This window comes from Hemicordylus capensis, chromosome 3, assembly GCF_027244095.1.
Source record: "Hemicordylus capensis ecotype Gifberg chromosome 3, rHemCap1.1.pri, whole genome shotgun sequence".
Lineage (NCBI taxonomy): Eukaryota > Metazoa > Chordata > Lepidosauria > Squamata > Cordylidae > Hemicordylus > Hemicordylus capensis.
In genome coordinates this window covers 131,036,916-131,054,118 of record NC_069659.1, presented here as the reverse complement: position 1 = coordinate 131,054,118, position 17,203 = coordinate 131,036,916, and the positions used below count along the sequence as shown (strand labels likewise).

At 44.4% G+C, this 17,203-nt stretch overlaps 1 protein-coding gene across 3 annotated transcripts in view; it reads right to left on the bottom strand.

Moving 5' to 3' along the window:
• The window catches only part of ATP10A (ATPase phospholipid transporting 10A (putative)), a 169,894-nt gene that overhangs the window by 80,107 nt on the left and 72,584 nt on the right, over positions 1-17,203 (bottom strand). The window contains exon 1 of one of the 3 annotated variants that reach the window (XM_053311537.1): positions 4,033-4,060. The exons of 1 other annotated variant lie outside the window; for it this stretch is intronic. The gene's annotated coding sequence lies outside the window, so the exon portion shown is untranslated. Of the gene's footprint in view, positions 1-3,715; positions 3,831-4,032; positions 4,061-17,203 lie in introns of those variants that run through there. One more of the 3 variants, XM_053311536.1, reaches the window with a different exon arrangement.

Below are 17,203 nucleotides of genomic sequence, written 5' to 3'. Positions count from 1 at the left end.
AGGTAACTGCCTGTGCCTTGGGTCCTGCTATGCATGTGGGGAAAGGAGGCTGTGTGGATCCAAACCCCACTGCATGTGTATTTTTGGAGAAACTCCACACTCAGATGTCTACATTCAACTGGCCAAGTCACCATCATGCCAAAACATTTCCTTCACTAGAGACTTCTTGCCTTTTTTTCTAGCAATGTCACTAAAATCAGACACCCAGTACAATTGTTTCAGTTTAAGAGAGTACCTAAAGGAAGGCCATTCAGCTCTCTAAAACAGAATTCTTCCTGCTTTAAGTTCCTCTACTTAGGGCAAAGCCATCTTTGCACAAAAGAACACTATAGTATTTTGATTTTGCTCATAACAGGTTCACAGTGTACTCTGTCCAAACAACTCTCCTTTGAACTTGTTCCCCACCTTCAACTCTATGAATATCCTGTCCAAATTCTTTAGCACTCTGTTATACATTATAATTCATTCTCAGTTCTATGACCAAGCAACTCTTTCTTGCATTTATTTCACAGAAGGCTTTTAAGCCCTAACTTTAGGCTCTGGCCCTTCAGCTTCCCCTTAGCTGGAAAAGACTAGACAATAACTGTCTTAGTCCAACACAAGTCAACCTCTGAAGTGGGCAGTGCAGTTCCTTTTAATATTGTATTTCCACCGATACAATACCATATTTACCAAAATAGAAGATAACTCTAAAGTAAAGACAATCCTTAAAAATATATATAGGCTAAAATGCTGGTTGAAAGGAAGGGGACTCTGAATTTAAGACAACATCTAACATCAAGGAACTTGGAAAAAACCTAGTCAGATTCAGGTAAATACAGTTCTGGGAGTTGTTCCCTATGGCATAATTAAACAAGTAATATATTGATTGAGAAGTTCTCAGCTTTGGAAGACCTTTCTCCCAAAAGCACACTCCTCTTATATAGATCTCTAGTTGAGAGGCAATGTGGTATAGCAGCTGTAGTGCTGGGCTAGGAGAAAAAGTAAAGTTGTGCCATCGAGTTGATGTCGACTCCTGGCGACCACAGAACCATGTGGTTTTCTTTGGTAGAATACAGGAGGGGTTTACCATTGCCATCTCCTGCATAGTATGAGATGATGCCTTTCAGCATCTTCCTATATCTCTGCTGCCCGATATAGGTGTTTCCCATAGTCTAGCAGCGGGAATTTGAACCAGCAACCTCTTGCTCCCTAGGCAAGTTACTTCCTCGCTGCGCCATTAGGGTAGGAGAAACTTGGGTTCATATCTTCACCTGACAATGGAGCTCCTTAAGTGACCTAGTGGGCTAGTCTCTACCTCTCAGAGGGAAGTATCATGTATACTGCCCTGAGGTCCTCGCAGGAATGGTTGGAAAAAACAATAATCATCAAAAAATAACCCTACTTTCTGAGAGGCACACCCTTAATAAGTGACACCATGGTAACTGTTACAGATCAAGAGCCATTCATCATCATATTGTATTTTGTTCTGACTTACAAATTATTTGGATAAACAACAGGGTGCACACATATATGAAATAATCTAACATGCCTGCAGACATTTTATGTTAATGCTCTCTCTGATTTCTTTTTGTTTCATTTTTGGCAAATTCACCAAGCTAAGAAAGTGTTACATAACATTCCATGTAAATGAAAGTTATATTAGCAGACTGAGTCATCCAGCAACACATTGCCAAATGGTATTCATCACGGGAGAAAGAAATAGGATTTAAAAGAAATAAGCAATCAAAAGAAAAAGAAATGTTCAGAGTTAAACTGAAAGCCCACTCCTTTTTAAAATGGAGGTTTAAAATACTTCTTTAATGCTAAAGCTTTTAACAAAAAAAGACTTTTTAGAATTCCCAAATTTGAGATGTCACACATTGCTGGGTAGACTTTTTAATGTGGTTATGTAATGCAAAGTTGTTATAATTCAAAGGCTTTTAATTTTTGCTGTGTCACTTGAACCAAAGCCAAGTTCTGAATTGCATACTTATCACTGCAACCGCATAGCGCAAGCACAAAATCTGGAATCGGTTAACAACAAATCTATATCTTGAGAAACTTTCTTCCCTTTTACTTTTTCTTAATGAAGTCTATAGCCATCCTCGGCTGCAGAGAAGACACTGGAGACATGTGAGTAGCAATTGGTACAAACTTACAGGGTAGAGAGGGACAGAGGACACAATAGGCGACAGTGTCTGCATAGGTCCTTTTATCTCTGCTTGGCAAGCAGAATGAATACATTTAAAGAAGGCCTGCTCAACTTCGGCCCCCAGCTGTTTTTGGACTACAACTCCCATAATCCCCAGACACAGTTGCCAATAGCCAGGGATTATGGGAGTTGCAGGCCAACATCTGCAGGAGGACCGAAGTTGAGCAGGCCTGATTTAAAGAAAAGAAAAAAATCCTGCACATTTTCTAACTTATTCAGGTTACAGAATTTGGTATTGTCTTGGCCCTGAATTTGAATTTCATTCTTAAGCACAGATAGAGCCCACAGTAGAGATGGGAACAACTTGCAAGCAGTGTAATGTGGAACATAAGAAGCTGCCATATACCGAGTCAGACCATTGGTCCATCGAGCTCAGTATTGTCTACACAGATGGCAGCAGCTTCTGCAAGGATGCACGCAGGAATCTCTCGCAGCCCTATCTTGGAGATGCCAGGGAGGGAACTTGGAACCTTCTCATGCAAGCATGCAGATGCTCTTCCCAGAGCAGCTCCATCCTCTGAGGGGAATATCTTACAGTGCTCACAAATGTAGTCTCCCATTCATATGCAACCAGGGCAGACCCTGCTTCACAAAGGGGACTTGCTGCCACAACACCAGCTCTGTGTTAGTCTGTTGCACAGTGGGGGGGGGGGAAGGTGGGGGGGAGGCTTATAGTGCCCTAAAGACCAACTCATTTAGTTAAGCATAAGTGTTTGTGGATCAGAGCTCAAGTCAGAGAGATGGGGTGAGTATTCAAAAGAAGGGGAAACTGAAAATAAGAACTCCCCTCTGAGTCAAGCACAGCCCCCATGCTCCCACTCTGAACAGGACCTGACTTGATATAGAAATTACAGCCCACCTCCACTGCTGCCACGCCTCTCTGCCAGTCCCTCCATTGACTCGGTTGCAGAGGACTCCCACAGGTGTGCATAGGCCATGCAGCGTCTTCCCCTGCATCCCCGAGAGTCCTCCACTTCCTGCAACCCTCCCCCTGACTATTTTTTTTATTTGACGAAGGATGTCGGGCAGGGAAGGGGGAGTGGCAGCCACATTGTGTAGTTTGGTGTTCCTATTTCAATATGCACACTCCAAACACACCATTTATTTTCAGGGCAAGAAGTAGGATACTTGCACATTTCTAGCCAAGAAGCCAAACCTTCCAAGGCAATGAAAATTTATTTCTAAGCTGGAGTATGCTCTTGACAAAATCTTTGGAAGGGGAATAAAAACCCATTGTAACTAGAACACCTAATGTCAGTCTTGTGTGTTCCTTTATGAGGAAAACTAGATGTCAAATTAAGTAGCAGTCCAATACCTACCTCAGTGATATTTACTCCTAGCCTACTTTTGCCTCATAAGGCTCATAAAGATCATCTCTTGCCCATTTCTCATTGCATTTTCTATGGACTGCTGGCAGCAGTCTCTGAACAGAACCCTTTTTGATTCAAATACAGGCATTCCCAATGGCTTCTTTTGGCTTTGGCAGCCTGCTAAGGAATTCAAGGGCGGCTTCATACATACATAATTAGGTGGCTGATCAAGGCCTCTCTCTTTGGCAAATGAGCCGCTGTCTTCAGAAATGAGCCAGCCGCTGTCTTCAGAAAGCCTGACAACTAACACCTGTGTCAGCCGGCAGCCCTTTGTGGCAGAGGGGGCTGCAGGGTAGCTCTAGAGTCTTATAAATACTGCTGGAGACATGCCGGCTGCATAGAGGAGGTGAAGAAGGCTTGAGGGTTTGGCTCTCTTTTCCTCCCTCCCTCTCTTCCTCTCTCCCTCCCCCCTTCACCACCCGGACTTTACATCTGGCCCCTCTGGGTTTGTGTTTCTATCTATCTTACCCTGACGAGGAGCTGCCTACCAGCCGCTGTCTTCAGAAAGCCTGACAACTAACACCTGTGTCAGCCGGCAGCCCTTTGTGGCAGAGGGGGCTGCTGGGTAGCTCTAGAGTCTTATAAATACTGCTGGAGACATGCCGGCAGCGTGGCCGGCGGCCTGCCTGTAGGCGGCCGCCAAAGGGGGCCGGCCTTTGGGGCCGGGCCTTCGGGGGTGGGACTGAGGGCTGGGGAATGGGGGTTGTTTGTGGGTGGATTTCTCTTTCTTTTGGGGGGGGTATGAATGCTGCTTTTATTATTGTCCTGAGTTGTGCCAGGCCTAGTTGACGGGATGTGTTTGGGTTCTCCTGAGGGGGCGGATGCGGGGGCTGCGCCTGACAGCCTGGGGGCGGCTATTGCTGTAGTGGTGGGGAATAGAAGAATTGGCGCTGGCAGAACAGCTGGCCGTTACAGGGGAAGAGAAATTGGTAATTTAGTGACTATCTCTACTTCCAACTGTTCTGACAACTCTCAGGCCTTGGGGAACAGCACCAATTACCCACAGAACCTGACCTTGCTCCTTTGTAATTCCAGGTCGGTTCAAAATAAGACCGAGATTGTTCATGATTTAATCATGGATGAGGGAGCTGATCTGGTGTGTATAACTGAGACCTGGTTGGGGGAAGCGAGTGGCCCAGTGTGGGCTCAGCTTCTCCCTCCAGGTTACTCTGTTGTGGAGCAGGTTAGAGGAAGTGGGCGGGGGGGTGGAGTGGCTGTGGTCCATAAAAATACTATCTCCCTTACCAGGGCCCCTGTGAGACAGTTGACCTATATTGAGTGTGTATTTTTGAGGCTGGGAACTAGGGATAGATTGGGGATTCTGTTGGTGTACCGTTCACCCCGCTGCCCAACTGACTCCCTAACTGAGCTGTCGGAGCTGGTCGCGGAGTTGGTGATGGAGTCTCCCAGGCTTTTGGTGCTGGGGGACTTCAATATCCACTTTGGGGCTGGCTTGTCTGGTGCTGCTCAGGAGTTCATAGCGGCCATGACAACTATGGGCCTATCCCAATTAATCTTTGAACCAACTCATGTTGCCGGCCACACACTGGATTTGGTCTTCTGTTCGGATCAGGGGGGTGTTCCGTGGGTGGGGAATCCGTTGGTTACCCCATTGTCATGGACGGATCACCACCTGGTTAAGGTTGGTATCGCGGACACAACCCACCCCTGCAGGGGTGACGGACCTATTAGGATGGTCCGTCCAAAAAGCCTGCTGGACCCAGCAGGTTTCCAAAAGGCCTTGGAGGGTTTCGATGTTGGTGCAGCCGGTGATTCTATCGAGGCCATGGTGGGAACATGGAACAGAGAACTCACCAGGGCAGTAGATATTATTGCTCCTAAGCGTCCCTCCAGGCCTGCTTCTAAGATGGCCCCCTGGTATACGGAGGAGTTGCGGGGGATGAAGCGGCTTGGTAGGCGACTGGAACGCAGGTGGAGGAGAACTCGGCTCGAATCTGACAGGATGCAGCATAGAACCCATTTGAAGACCTATGCAATGGCGGTGCATGTGGCAAAAAAACAATTTTGGTCGGCGCGAATTGCGTCTGCGGGCTCACGTACGGCAGAATTATCCCGGGTGGTGAGGAGTATAATTTCTGCTCCTTCTGCCTTAAATCAGTTCCCGGAGACACTCTGCTGTGACGCCTTTAGTGGGTTCTTTGCAAATAAAATCTCCTGTATTCGGGCCGACTTGGACTCCACTATTTCTGCAGGGTCCGGGAGGGAGGTATCTAGCAATCCCTCTTGCAGTGTTAGGATGGATCAGTTTCAATCTGTGACTCTTGATGACGTGGACAGACTGCTTGGAGCGGTGCGGCCTACCACTTGTTCTCTGGATCCTTGCCCGACCTGGCTGCTTCGATCTAGCGGAGAGATTGTTGGAGATGGCCTGGTTAATATCATAAATGCATCTCTGGGGGAGGGGAGGGTGCCTTCTTGTTTGAAGGAGGCAATAGTTAGACCTCTTCTTAAGAGGCCTACCCTGGATCCCTCAGTGATGGATAGTTATAGGCCAATCTCCAATCTCCCCTGGCTGGGCAAGGTAATCGAGAGGGTGGTGGCTAACCAGCTCCAGGCGGTTTTGGAGGAATCTGATTATCTGGACCCATTTCAAACTGGCTTTAGAACGGGCTATGGGGTTGAGTCAGCCTTGGTCGGCCTGATGGATGACCTTTACTGGGGAATCGACAGAGGGAGTGTGACTCTGTTGGTCCTCCTGGATCTTTCGGCGGCGTTCGATACCATCGACCATGGTATCCTTCTGGGTCGCCTGGAGGGGTTGGGAATAGGGGGCACCGCTTTGCGGTGGTTCCGTTCCTATCTCTCGGACAGATCCCAGATGGTGGAGCTTGGTGACAGTCGCTCCTCAAAGCAGGAGCTGTTATATGGAGTCCCTCAGGGCTCCATTCTGTCACCAATGCTTTTTAATATCTACATGAAACCGCTGGGTGAAGTCATCAGGGGATTTGGTGCTGGGTGTCATCAGTATGCTGATGACACCCAAATCTACTTCTCCTTTTCATCTTCAGGAAATGGCACTCAGTCTTTAAATGCCTGCCTACAGGCAGTAATGGGCTGGATGAGGGAGAACAAATTGAAGCTGAATCCAAGCAAGACGGAGGTGCTCATTGTGGGGGCTCAGAATCTGAGGAGTGAGTTAGATCTCCCTGTGCTGGATGGGGTTACACTCCCCCGAAGGGAGCAGGTGCGCAGCTTGGGAGTGCTCCTGGACCCAGGCCTCACCCTGGTCTCTCAGGTGGAGGCCGTGGCCAGGAGTGCTTTCTATCAGCTTCGGCTGATTCGACAGCTGCGTCCATTCCTTGAGGAGGATGACCTCAAAACAGTGGTGCACCAGCTGGTAACCTCCCGGCTTGACTATTGCAATGCGCTCTACGTGGGGCTGCCTTTGTACGTTGTTCGGAAACTTCAGTTAGTTCAGAATGCGGCAGCCAGATTGGTCTCTGGGGTAACCCGGAGAGACCATATTACGCCTATTTTGAAACAATTACACTGGCTGCCGATATGTTTCCGGGCAAAATACAAAGTGCTGGTGATTACCTTTAAAGCTCTGAACGGCTTAGGTCCAAGTTACCTTGGAGAGCGCCTTCTTCTGCACGATTCCCACAGCACATTAAGGTCATCTGGGGAGGTTCGTCTCCAGTTGCCACCGGCTCGTCTGGTGGCGACTCGGAGGCGGGCCTTCTCTGTGGCTGCTCCGGAGCTGTGGAATGCGCTCCCTGCGGAAATCCGTAATTCGAGTTCTCTGTTGGCCTTCAGGAGGGCCCTTAAAACATATTTGTTTGGCCTGGCCTTTCAGGGCTTTTAAAATGTATATGTGTGTATGTGTATATATGTGTATATATATATGCGTGTGTGTGTGTATATATATGTATATATATGTGTATGTGTGTTTGTGTGTATGTATGTATGTGTATATATATGTATGTATATATATATGTATATATTTTAATCTTTTAATTTTTTAATTTTTAACTTGATTTAGTGTTTTTAATGACTTAATAACCCCCCCCCCCGCCTTGTGCAGATGGGAGGGAGTTTGTCACAGCCTGTCCTGCGCGAAGCCCAGGAAGGGTTCCGTTTGACCTCTTTGGTCAAGGGGCGGGGCTTCGGCCAGGATTGACCGATCCCGGCCCCATCCTCCATTTTCCATTCTCTCTTCAGTTGGGGTCAGGCAATCACAGGAGAAGCGGCTTTCCCCTCCCTCCCTCCCCGGTGCAGAGCGGGTCTAGCGACTGGCCGCCTGAGGGGGCCGAGTAGGAATTTTTTGCTCCCAATGCATTGGCCACTGTTGGGTTTTTTTTCGCCTACTCCGTTCTGTGTCCTGGGTGTGTATTTAGAGTTAGGTCAACCACAATGGCAGGAACAGTGCGGGCGGGGTGGCAATTTGAGGGTTAGAACATCGGTGAGCACCCTTGGATATGTAAAAGGGGTGATTGGTTAATCGCTCCTTTGTAGCCTGTGCGGCACGGGGAGAATGATTGCCATGAACCCTGCTTCAGGACTTCTCTAACCTTTGGGCTGTGCGGTCCGGGGTGGACGAATGCCTAGAAGTATCCAGACCCTCTCTTACAGAAGGGGGGGTTGGCTTTGAAGGAATTGGGTGGGATGTACCTGCCCATTCCCGAGCCAGGGTGTCTCCCCCCCCCAGTAGGGTGCTGGGTAGGATTTCAGAGTTCTGACCTGCTTCTATTGGCCCGCACTGTTCTTTAAGGGTGATTAATCACCTGGTGTTCCAGTCTGCCATGCTGTGTGTAATAGTTAACAAAGTTGTGGCCCTTTTCCTCTATACTGAGTCTACGTTTTCTTGAGCTGGGGTCTGGGGATAATGTTTTATTTTTGTTTTAAAATGTTTTAAATTGTTAGCTGTTGTTTTATTGTTTTAATTTGTTTTAGCTTTTTACTGTTTTATAAGTTGTTTTAATTGTGAACCGCCCTGAGCCATTTTGGAAGGGCGGTATATAAATCAAATAAATAAATAAATAAATAAATAAATGATACATCTCTTAAGAGGGCTGATTTTTATATGAAGATGCTTTCAAGCAAATTCCTCCATACCTGAAACTTGAACTGCTACAGGTCCCCATATAAAGACTACTGCCTCGTTTTGTGCTTATATAAAGCAGCTCTCAGAGTGCTGCAGAAGCAACAGAAGGCATTTACAGGGTAGTCATAAATCATGGGAATACTTTTCTGGGAGGGGGAAATGTGTGTACATTTTTTCACGTCTTTAAAAAGCTACACTTTAAAAAATTCAGAATTCTAAGAGCTGATTTGTTCATTTTAAATGAAACCATTTCAAAATATTACCTTATGTAAATACATTGAAATAAAGGCTACTTGTTAACTGAGCAGCAATGCTTTCTTAAGTTTCTTTTCTGCACAAAAACTTTTTTTGGCAGGGTAAGGAGAAAGTCTTGTAAAAAATTCAGCTACCCAGCAACAGTACTTGAAAAGTTGACAGGCTTCCAGAAGATCAAATCTTTAAACTGTAATTATGCGCGTAATTTCCCCCATCTCTTTACTCAAGTGATCTCTTATTTGCAAAGCTACAACAGTCAAGGTTCTACACAATATTTACAAATTCAAATGGAATTCTTCAGAGCCTGGAGAACTGGCAGTACAGCTTATGAAATTAAAACTCTGCACAGCATCAGTGACTTCTTTCACTGGTTGATTATCAACATGGGATGTATAATTAGACACAGCAAACATTGCTATAAAAATGAGATGTTTCCGACAAAGAAACTATTTCCACTGGCATCCTAGAAATACTCTGCAACAACTCTATCTCCAGTATTCCATAGATGAATCAACATCAAGGCATGACAGGAATACACAAGTGTTTGCATTACTGAAGAGAAACTGCTTTTTCTACTACAGATGTCCACCCAGTATGGTATTAGTTTCACCTGCCCACTCACCTGTCCTTGCTGAAAATGAGGAATACAGCAATTACCTTATAGCAAACAAAAGTACCGATTAATTTGACTTTTTGGGAGGATTGATTTTTAAACTGGGTTGACTCTTTATCCAGTGTTTTGATTTGATTTTGTGCACTGTTGACCGGCTGCATGATAAGTTGCACCACCTGTCCAAAGGGCTTGCCAATCACCAGGGCATACAAGAAGTCCATCCACACTACCAGAATTAGGACTTTTTTTTTTAGTATGTTTACAATACTTTTTGAGTGTTCAAAGCCCTTAACTCACATGATTTCAATAATCCCTACAAAAGTGCTGTAACTCAGAGTAATCTCCACTCAAGGCTGACATCCTGACCAAATTTACCATAATTTTGGGCAGAAAGGCCACATTGGTATAAAAGCCACATTAAGGGAAAAAAAGACTGGAAAACTGCAGAAACGCTGCATCAACGTAAATATCGCAGTTGAGAGGGACTGCATTATGTGTTTGGTTGTGTTGAATGCTTGAAATTTTACTACAGTTTGATTTTGAATTCTAGCGTAAACACCGCAGGCAGCAATAAACAACTTTTAATAACATACCCGCCGCAGCCTTTCTACCCAAAATTACGGTACAAGAGGAAGTCCTTTTGAAAACTAGTAGTTGTCTAAAGCAGGGATTCTCAACATTGGGTCCCCAGATGTTATTCGACTTCAACTCCCATAATTCCAAACCAAAGGCCGCTGGGTATTATGGGAGTTGAAGTCCAATAACATCTGGGGACCCAAGGTTGAGAGTCCCTGGTCTAGAGTAACTTCTGAGTAATTTACTAATTTATTGAATAATTTAATCAGGAGGTCAGCCAGTGGCAATTACGGGATGAAACATGCTACAATGTCATGTAAATACACATTTCCAGAGGGGAGGCTGTATTGCAGGAAAAAACAATAAAGAGTCTTACGGTACCTCAAAGTAAGATTAACAAATTTACTATTGCATAAGCTGCTCCAAAATTCAGTAAGGAACTACAGGTTTTCAAACGTCAACATATGTGTTCCTTCGGGGAAGTTCATACATACATGCTGATGAATGAAAGCCTGAAATTCCTCCTTGAACTTTGGAGCAGCTAGGTTATTTTCCCCGCTACATCAACACTATTGACAAAGACTGCAAGGTTAAAACACATATGGCGATTTGAGGGGCTTGTTTTAGCCATTTCTACACCTAAATGTTAATTTCCAGACTGCTTTTTCTATCATATGCTTAGGAAATTGTTTCCTAACACATTATGTGTTTCCTAAGCACATGGATTTTATTTGTTTTAACTATATTAATGTTTTGGCATTACTTGGTTCAAACAAACAAAATTTACATGATACTATAGCATCTGTAATAGTTTTACCCAGACTTTCTTTTGTTCATATGTTTTTAATGGTCAGGGATTACTTCTCTTTTTTGTATCTGAAGAGCTACTTTCATTCCTGCAATGAGCTGCCTCATGAGCTGATGCTACAAAGAGATGAAGGTTTCCGTTACTATGACAAATACTTGCTAGCAGTAAATGAACTGGGGAAGGCTTGGTTACAAGGAAACTGGCCATCACATTATTTATAAAGTGTAAGGAATCTCTAAAGCTGTACTAATGCCTGGAGCATTTCCAGACAGCAGGCTTTACTGAGAATTCAAATTTACCCCCCAAAAACCAATGCAAAAATGGATTTCCCCCCCAAAACTAGAACATAAATTAGGCTAAACTCCAATGTGCAATTAAAAAAAAAATCCAAATTGTGTCTGGAGTGCTCCCCAACAGCTCACAGGGACTTAGGAGTAAATCTGGCCAATATGTGAGTGCACACCCTCCATTCTGGAGGAGAAGCGAGCTAAAAGCCCTGTCTGGAAATGCTTCTGGGCGCTTTGCCAGACTAGACCCTACAACAAGGTCAGGATGTATCTCGGAAGTGTGCTTCCACACTTCCTGCGTCATGACACTGCAGTCCCCACGAAGACAGCAGGGTGCTGTTCACATTTCCAATGCCTTGTTGCGAATTTAATCACGGTGATATAAAGCAAAGACGCCGTATATTTGGCGTGAAAAAGTTGCTTTTCCCCAGGTTGTTAGTGTCTGTGAGACTGCTCCCCCTGATGTTTACATTCTGAATGTGACTTGCCTGACCGGAGGCATTTTGCTGCTGTTTCAGCAGCCAGACTGGAAATCACCCAGGTGAGAACTACAGCCCAAGTAAGAATACAAGATGGCTGTCCTTAAAACTATATTATTTACTTTCATAGTAGTTGAAGGATTTTGCAATGAAGAATCAAATCCTGCCTCAGCTTCCCTGTACTAGTGATGACACTGGGAGAAGGGGAAACCATCTCTGTTGGAGCATTTATTTATTTATTTATTTAGCCTTTGAGTATGTAAAATTTTATTTGGGGAGAAATAAAAACCCATGCATAGATGTATCACAATCTTGGACTGCCAGAAATGACACTGATAATTGGGTGAAGTATTTCCTCAGGCAATTGACCCAAAGCTTCATAGAGTTTCAAGCCCCAGAAATCTGCAGAAAAACTGGTTTGAGTTCAAAAGCATCAGCTCAGATATTCTGGAAAAGTCAGATATGTGAGCAATATGCCACCAACATTTGGCTTCAGAGCAATGCTGCCTAGGCCAACCACCCTTTGCCCGATCCCCTGACATTCCAGTATCAGGAAACAGGCAATAATGCGACTCTCTCATGGTTGTTCCGATGATGAGGAGGGAAAACATTTGGGGGGTTGGTTTGGATGATGTGTCTGAACCAGCCCTACCCACAAATATTTACAATGTGAGCATGTACATCCCACCCCTCTTCTCTCTGCACCATTTAATTTTTTAATAATTGGGGGAGGGAGTTTGAATTGTTGGTTCACACCTGATTTAAGTATAAAAATTGCATGCCAAGGGGTGGTTCAAATGAATCACCATCTGCCTTTCACACAGTTATGAAAACTGGAATGAGGTGCCAGGAGGGGGAGCACAACATCTGTACTCACATCCCTATCCAAGCAGAGCTGGTTTGGATGCAATGGTTTAGCTAGGTTCCTTTCAAGAGAACCTGCTTTATGGCAGGATGGGTGCATTCTTCACAAGTGCCTTTCCTTGTACACTTGCACAATAACCATAGCTTATGTTCCATCTCTCATTCTTTCTATAGTCATACACAATCAACAACAGTATTACTGGCTTTTATCCTCAGTACCTTCCTTAGTCAGCATTGGCCAATAATTACCAAGTCTATTCATCCATTATGTTACTGAACAGTATTTTGAGTGCCTGACATCCTTACTAAGGAAGTCAATGAAGCACCACCTGCCTTCCACACAATTATGAAAACTGGAATGATGTGCCAATGAGGATCAGAACAGCAGCACTGCCAGACTAAATGAGCCAATGTACTGGGGCCAGGGCATTTTTTCATCTGCCCTTCTCCAGAAAGCCCTCTGTGTCACCCCAAAATATGTCCCTGAGGGCTGAACTGCCAGCAGGGTCATATTTTCAGGGGGCACAGAGGACTTCCTGGGAAAGGGGAGGTCATCAAAAATTGCCCTTTCTCTGGTGCACTGGTGCAGTTCATCTGGAAGTGTTGTTGTTCTAATTCTCTTGCTGCACTGGTACTTCCTTAGTCAGGATGTTAGCCAGTATTTACTGGCTAATAGTGTTCCCCAAAACTGGCTATTTACAGCATTAGCCAGTGTAAAGTTCTCCATGGGGTTGCTTTTCAAGAGTGTTTGGAATTTGCAGTCACTCCAGAATCCTACAGCCAGGTTGCTGACTGGATTTGGATACTGGGAGCATGTGAATTTCTATTACAATGCCTTCACTGGCTTCCTTTGTTTACAAACTTCATTTAAAAGTGCTGTTTTTGACCTCTAAAGTCCTAAATAACTGTGAACCAAGTTACCTGAAGGAATACGAATATGACAAATATTTATATATTGCTTTTCAACCAAAGTTCCTGAAGCAGTTCACACTGATATCAATCAATACATAAAATGGGTCCTTGTCCCCAAAGGGCTCACAATCTAAAAAAGAAAAATAAGGAAGACACCAGCAACAGCCACTGGAGGGATGTTGTGCTGGGGAAGGATAAGGCCAGTTGCTCTTCCCCTGCTGAATAAAGAGAATCGCCACTTTGAAAAGGTGCCTCTTTGCTCCATGAGCAGGGGTTCATCTGTGGGAGCATCATCTTCTCCCACAGGAACCTGCCCAAACATTAAAATCTGCTGCAGAGTCTCTCCTCTGAAGTGAGTTCGGTTGGGATGCGGAGAGGGTCTTCGCTGTGGCTGCACCCAGATTATGAAATTCCCTCCATAGGGTGGTATCCCTCTCTGATGGCCTTCTGCCACTAGATCATGATCTTCATTTTTCGGGGAGCATTTACATGATGTGGAAATGGTTTTGTTGTGCTACTGTTTTAAGAATGGTTATTTTAGTTTTTCATGCTTCTTGATTTTAATTGTTTTGTAAATGTTAGCTGCTCTGGGCAGCCAATTTTTTGGGGGAAATGAAATAAAGATATTTCAAATATATATATATATATATATATATATATATATATATATATATATATATATATACACATATACATACACATATACATATACATATACACACACACACACACACACACACACACACACACACACACACACACTATTCCAGAACAAGTTTTCTAAATTATTCATCTATGTATATGACTAGATCATGCATAACACTGTAATACAAAGCCCAAATGCCAATTCGATTTTCCCCTGGATGCCATCTACAAACAGTGCAAGTAAAACTAAAAAGCCATTCACACAACCTGTGAGAGGGGTGAGGAGGAAGGATTACACCTACCTCTCACCCCCAGATGACCATCTTCCTTTCCTTGGTTGCACGGCTCGTGAGCCCACATAACCAGCACTGCCAGGAGCTGAGCAGCCATTTGGAGCAGCCCAGGCTCCAGAAATCCCTCAATGCACTGCATGAGGAACACGGTGCATGGGCGATTTCCCCGCAAGCCAGGAGCTCTAAGCACCCAGCTCTGTGGCTGCTCCAGCTGCAGGCAGCCTGAGCAGACACATGACCAGGATCCCAGGTAGAAGGGCATGCTCACTCCCTTCTACCTGGGTAATAGCCCGGGCGTGATCTTGGAACTCCACATGAGCAGCCCTAGCCGGGTAGGGCTGTGCAAGCCCAGGTAGAGCTGCTTGTGTGAACAGGCTCTAAGGCCTCTTCAGCTTGAACCTTTTAACAAATGGTAGAATGAAGAACTACCTCTTTCCTTCTGTAAATATTTGGGATTAAGTCATTTGTTTGGTGATCCCCTAGCTTGAAGGCGATATGCAATTCTTGAAGAAATACTTCTTCATAGGTATCTATTCAACACCATTTTAAAAGAAAAACTCTCAAAGCTCGGTACACTGATCACAGCTGCCAAATTACATGGCCTTGAAAAATTTAGAGCAACTTCAAATTTATAAGGCGGCTGAGCTTCACCAGTCTTTCCTGTAAAAGCTTGTGAAGTGTGGAGGCAGACATGCAGCTCTAAACACTGAGCAACATGCACCAAGGAGACATAATTGGCCACAGCATCCTGGCATGTGCGTCTGCCTTTCACACACTTGGTTGATTGTGGGGAACACTATGGACAAAGCTGCCTTGTGGTGACTCAGAGCATCAGACCATCTAGCTCAGTATTGTCTGTTCTACACTGAATAGCAACAGCTCTCCAGGCTTTCAGTCAGGGGTCATTCTCTGCCCTGCCTGGAGATGCTAGAGATTGAACCTGGGACCAACTGCATGGAAAGCATGTGCTCTACCATTGGGCTACTACACAGTCCCTCCCTATGCAGCTGATTATTACTCCTATAGAGAAGTATAGTAGAGGCTTCTGCCGGTCACCAAATTCAGTTTAAACCACCCAGAGATGTAAACTGCCCAGAGATGTAAGTTGTGGGCACTATAAAAATATGTTAAATAAAAATAAATACAATAAATAAAGTTGCCACTGGCAATTGAATTTGTTGCTTGTTGAATTTGCTGGCTAAGACAAAACCTGTACCAAAAGAAAAAAGTTTAGGGATTGAACGGCATAGTCAGTCTATCTATCTATCTATCTATCTATCTATCTATCTATCTATCTATCTATCTATCACATTTATAATCCACCCCATCCAGAGGCTCTGAGCGGTGTACAACAGCTTTTAAAAGACATAAAAACACACAATTACTAAATTACTAAAAACACACACAATTACTACTAAATCATTTACAAAATAAGTCTGAATGGAGTTTATTTCGGGCTGGGTGGTTTCTTGGGGACACTTCACATTTCCATGTCATTTACAATAGTAAGAAAAATATTTCTGAGAAGGGATTACTGTTGTGCCTTTTGAAAGCCCTGAATTGAATAGCAACAGACATATTTGTTGAAGCCATGTGAGGAACTGTAAACCTCTACTGTCATATTGTCCTGATATCTGCCTGCCCCAGCTCAAGGCATTAAGGTAAACAATGCATTTGTGAGATGCACTCCTCATTGGTAAAATGCCAGAGGAACATGTGAAACGCTGACAGACCCAAACCTGTCTCTATGTGTTGATTCTAGGCATGGCCTAACTTTTTAGCCTTTGAAACAACATACCAACTTCTTCATTTAGCATTCTATGCTTTCTAGATATAAAACGCATCTAACTACAAACACAACTCTCCTACTACTCTCTCTCTCTCTCTCTCTCTCTCTCTCTCTCACACACACACACACACACATACACACACACACACACACACACACACACTTCTGTCTTCATTTTCCTACTATCACATCCACATACCTGGTATCTCACATAAATCCATTCTCTCTCATGCAGCTGTAACAAGGCACAAGAACCCTGCCACAAGAAGTGACAACCCAATTTGTTTCTCATCTCAGAACAATGTCAGGGCTGAACATGACATATCTGTGTTCAGATCAGATTTTAAAAAAACAACACACCAAACAACAACTTTAAGGCAGCTGTGAGCGATTGCAGTGCTCTGCCATTGAGTTACAGTTCTTCCCCCACACACTGGTGAGGCCTAAAGGTAAAAAAGTAAAGTGTGCTGTCGAGTCGATTTTGACTCCCGGTGACCACAGAGCTCTATGGTTGTCTTTGGTAGGAGGGGTTTACCATTGCCTCCTCCTGAGCAGTATGAGATGATGCCTTTCAGCATCTTCCTATATTGCTGCTGCCCAATATAGGTGTTTCCCATAATCTGCGAAACATACCAGTGGGGATTAAAACTGGCAACCTCTGGCTTGCTAATCAAGTCATTTCCCCACTGCAGACCTAGCTGTTACCTAAGTAACCCATCCTTTATCTAATGCAATCATTCCAAAACTGCATGCCACAAGATTATCTATCTATCTATTTATTTATTTATTTTTACATTTTCATATCCCGCTTTTCCTCCAAGGAGCCCAGAGCCAAACCTACATACTTAGGTTTCTCCTCACAACAACCCTGTGAAGTAGGCTAGGCTGAGAGAGAAGTGACTGGCCCAGAGTCACCCAGCTAGTTTCAGGGCTGAATGGGGATTTGAATTCAGATTTCCCTGGTCCTAGTCCAGCACTCACTGTAGCCACTATGTGCCATAAGAAATGCATTAATTAAATAAAGGCCCCCATCCACAGAGATGGCTACCTACT